Here is a 4,517-nt window from a genome sequence, read left to right on the forward strand (position 1 = left end):
GGAAGAGGAAGAAGAAGAAGAAGAAGAAGAAGAAGAAGAAGAAGAAGAAGAAGAAGAAGAAGAAGAAGAAGAAGAAGAAGAAGAGGAAGAAGAAAGCCCTGGTGATTCAAGAGACTTTCAGGTTCTAGAAGCAAGGGTCTCTGGTATGCCTAAAACTGCCATTGCTTCAGTGTGAATGTAGTTAATTAGCGGTTCTGAGGACCGCTAAGGAGAGGGCTTGGAAGCCCAGGGTGTGTGTGTGTGTGTGTGTGTGTGTGTGTGTGTGTGTGTGTGTGTGTGCGTGTGTGCGTGCGCGCATGTTGGAGGTGACATGAAGGAGGACCTGTGGAAACGCTGCTTCCTCATAGTGCCTGGAACAGGGCAGCACACACGAATGATTTTGGTGCAATATCCGTGCAAGCCAGAGTTAGGAGGCGGAGACTTGCTTAAAGACAAAGTTACTGCCCTTAGCGTCCCCTCCCAAGCATCTTCTGAGAAGACACCTGACCAAAGCTACAGTTGGTGCACGGTATCCTGTAGAGCTGATTGCGTTAAAGGGAAAATGACGAAACAGGAGCCCCGCCATTGAGGGGACGTCAAATCTTTGGGTCAATCTGCACTTCGACCAAGTGCGCTTCGTCAGGGACTGCGCGGCAGCGGGATCCTTGGCTTCAACCAGTTTGCAAACTCGCGCGCTCCTGGGTGAGTGCTGGGAACTTTGCATAAGTAGCGCAGGTGAGACAGGGACGGGAGGGGAATGGCTCCAACACGCTGGGCCCCGGGACTTTGCGGAGAACTGGACCATGCACACAGTTTTTCTGAGCACGCGGCAGATTTGCGGAGGGTATTCTGGGGATCACTTTTCTGGCGGGCAGCTCCTAAGAGTCCGCGGCTGGCCAGTTCTGTAGAGAGAACTCTACCGGCTCGCTTCGTGCCGCGGAGAGGGTTGCCCGAATCTCACAGAGCGAACCCAAGCCAGGCGGCGAGCCGAGGCAGCCTGCGTGCCCGAGCCTGGAAAGGGCTTTCCCGTGGTGGGCGCGCTCTCCCGCGCGTGGCTCGCTTTCCCCGAGTGGTGCGCACAGCCCCGCCCGGCCTGCTTCTGCCCCTCCCGCTCCTCCCCCTCGAGCTCCTGGACTTTTACTTTCGCTTTCCGTAAAGCTGTCCTAGGCCCTCCCCGAGGATCGGACGCAGCCGTGGGCTCCCGCCGGCCACCGTGGGAACGGTAACTTGGGCCCCCGTTGTGGCTTTTCCACCCCTCTTCCGCGAGCTTCCAACACCCGTGCGTCCCAGCCCGGGTTCCCCTCCCTCCCTCCCTCCCGTAAGCTCGCAGAGCATGGCGTCTAGGCAGGCTGGCGCTGAGGCTGGGGCTCTGCACGCCCCTCCATCGTTGGCTTTCCTCAGCTTGGTTCTCCCTGGGCTTCCTAGCCGGGGATTTCGCCACATCCGGTTCCATCCCGGATGTAACGGGGAAGGAAGAACTGGTGTAGGGCAGTAGAGACTGTCTTGCTTGGCCTCGGGAGAACTACCTGGTCAGACCGGCAGGGCTGCTTAAGCGCCTGCCTCTTCTGTTCAGTGAGAATCTTGGGCGGTCCTGGCTGACTTGTGCTCAGGGAAGGAGTGAGTTAGAGCGCACAGGTCTTTGACCAAGGCTAAAAGTACTCATGGGGGGTGGGGGGGGCACGGATCCTTGCATCCGAGCTCTTGTAGGGACTTTGTAGGTGGAAAACTGGCAGGCGACACTGAGCAGTGGGGCTCTAGGGGACACCCTACGTTTACCCCTTGGGCTTTGCGGTTTATGGGGAAGGAAGTTTGCTTGTAGATGTACGTGATGTTCCTGAAGTACTTTTCGAGACCTTATCTTGAACTGGATTTACTGTGAGGCCCGGATTTTCTGTTTACAGCCTTATTCTTCCTTCAGAGTTTGGCCAACCTGACCTTACACCCCCCTCCATCCTGTTAAGGCCTAACTTTATAATCTGCCACCGTGCAGCCTTAGGCAGGATGTGGGCAAAAAGTCTGGTTACCTCGCCAGGCGAACCTCTGGTGACACTGGTGTGGAGGGTGGCAGCTCTCGACTTGGAGCACTTAGGGAAGAATGTATCCGGGCAGGGGGTTTGTATGATGTGACTGTGCTCGGGAAAGAACCTGTTTCCCCAGTATCCTGACCCACCTCCGCGTGTCCAGTCTGCTTTCTGCTCCTGGGATAAACACCATGACCAAAAGCAGCTTAGGTAGGAAAAGGTGTATTTCATCTGACTGTTCCTGGTCACAGTCCGTTGGTGAGGATATCTGGGCGGGAACCTGGAGGCAGGAAACTGCTTACTCATTCAGCTAGCTTTCTTATACAGTCCAGACCCAGCAGCCTAGGGATGGTGCCACCCATAGTGGGCTGGGCCTTCCAGGCAAGACAGACACCCCCCCTCCCCCCCACACACACGCCCACACACCAAGATGGCCCCGGGCCAGTCTAATCTGGGCTTCTCCTGAAGAGAGATTTCCTTTTCCTGGTGACTCTAGATAGGTCACATTGACAATAAAAAGCTAGCCAGCAGCACATTTGGGTCTGGCAGAGCACTTAGGGCAGATGGCATCCCAGCAACCAAAGGGCTTGCAAGTAGGAGCTACCACATCGTTAGACAGGAATTTGGAGTAGCTGGGGAGTGGCCGGACGTATTCGGTTTTTAAAGCATTTCATTTGTAGTTTTTAATAATAAAGCTTGCCTGAAGATCAGAGAGTAAAATAACCCCGCTGGTCAGCCTTACAGAGCAGGCAGTGGTAACACACACCTTTAATCCTAGTAGCCATGCTAGTTTGCCATAGAAATCGGGTGGTGCATGCCTTTAATCCCAATGGTGCACACCTTTATTCCCAGCCCTAGAGAGGATTATAAAACAGGAGGAGACAGTTCTCAGACACAGACTCATTCTGAGATTCCTGGAGGCAGGATAGCCATTTCAGGCTGAGGTCTAGGTAAGAGCTAGTGGCTGCCTGTGTTGCTTTTTGGATCTTCAGCTTGAACCCCAATATCTGTCACTGAGCTTTTATTAATTGTGCTTCAAGCAACCTCTTGAGAACTAACACGGGGTCCCATAAGAGCATCCATGAGTAGTGAGTGCCCTGCTGGATCCCATCTCTTAAGTCTCACCATCTTTAAGCATTATGTAGGGGACAAGCTTCACACCACAGGAGCCGCTGAGGGACCAACTACACCCAAACCTTAACAACAAACATCACACATTTTAAGTTGTTTAAAGAGATCTTTGTCTCTTGACAGTGGGCGAGCAATGTCCCTGTGGTGATTGTTCTTTGCAGCCCCTGAAAAGGGGACAGGTACACAAAAGTAAGGCTAGGACACCCCTCGGGCATAGAACCAAGGTGGGATGGCTTTCTGGGAGGGCCTGAGGGTCAGACCAGGAGTCAAAATCAAGAGCTAGCCTCACCATGGGAATAAAGAAGCTACTGAGTGCTTAGCCTTACAGATCAAGAGTCAGGTCCACTGCTGCTGACGTAGGTTGTCAGCAGAGAGGCTGACGACTTAGATTCCTCCCTTTAAGATGTGTTTTAGCTCATGGTTTTGGGCATCTAGGCGTCTGGTCTGCTTGTCCTGTTGCTATGGGCCTGTGGCAGGGCAGAGCATCCTGCCATTGAGAGTGCGCGATGGGGTAAAGTTGGTCACTCCCTGGCAGCCAAGGAAATGCTTTAGGTCTTAGTCAGTGTTCTGTGGCTGTGAGAAGACCGTGCTGCAGCCAAGGAAAGCATTTAATTGGGGCCCTGCTTATAGTTCAGAGGTTTAGTCCATTGTCATCATGGGTGATCAGACATGGTGCTGGAGAGGTAGCTGAGAGGTCTACATCTAGACAGCAGGCAGCAGGAAGAGAGTGAGACTGGGCCTGGCTTGAGTACTCAAAACCTCAAAGTCCATGCCCAGTGACATACTTCCTCCAAGAAGGCCACACCCACTCTAACAAGACCACACCTAATTATGCCACTCCCTCTGAGCCTGTGGGGGCCATTTTCATTCAAACCACCACAGGCCTCCAACAGAAAGTGGTGTGGGCATCACGAAGAAGACATGGCAGAAGGGAGTCTCTGGCTGAATCCAATTAGTGCTGACCGTTTGCACATGGGTGTGAGGCCACAGTCAGGGTACCTAAGGAAAACTGACTCCCCCTGTCTAGCAGTCAGTGGCTTCTCAGCTAGGAGTGGGTCCCTTCTTATATCTTCAAGCCTGAGTTTCTCAGCTTTCTGTTGTTGGTGGTCAGCTTATTCTCCACTCCGGAGGCTCCAGCCCATGGTTAACTGGGCCTGTGGCTCTGAGACCTGTGCCTATATAACACATCCTGACACATATTGGTCAGTTTTCCCTCAGTGACCAATACCTCAGAGGACAGCTTAAAGAGAGCCTCCCTTTAGTGCAGTGGTTCTCCGTCTTCCTAATGCTATGACCCTTTAATATAGTCTCTCATGTGGTGACCTTCCCAACCATACGATTATTTCTATTGCTATATTCCTAATGCTGTGACCCTTTAATATAGTC

General features: G+C 52.9%; 1 protein-coding gene across 1 annotated transcript in view; it reads left to right on the forward strand.

Moving 5' to 3' along the window:
* The first annotated feature begins 1,144 nt into the window (after positions 1-1,144).
* The window catches only part of Casp7 (caspase 7), a 34,729-nt gene continuing 31,356 nt past the window's right edge, over positions 1,145-4,517 (forward strand). The window contains exon 1 of the mRNA XM_026781082.1: positions 1,145-1,201. The gene's annotated coding sequence lies outside the window, so the exon portion shown is untranslated. The remainder of the gene's footprint in view (positions 1,202-4,517) is intronic.

The sequence above is a fragment of the Microtus ochrogaster genome, chromosome 8 (assembly GCF_000317375.1).
Source record: "Microtus ochrogaster isolate Prairie Vole_2 chromosome 8, MicOch1.0, whole genome shotgun sequence".
NCBI lineage: Eukaryota > Metazoa > Chordata > Mammalia > Rodentia > Cricetidae > Microtus > Microtus ochrogaster.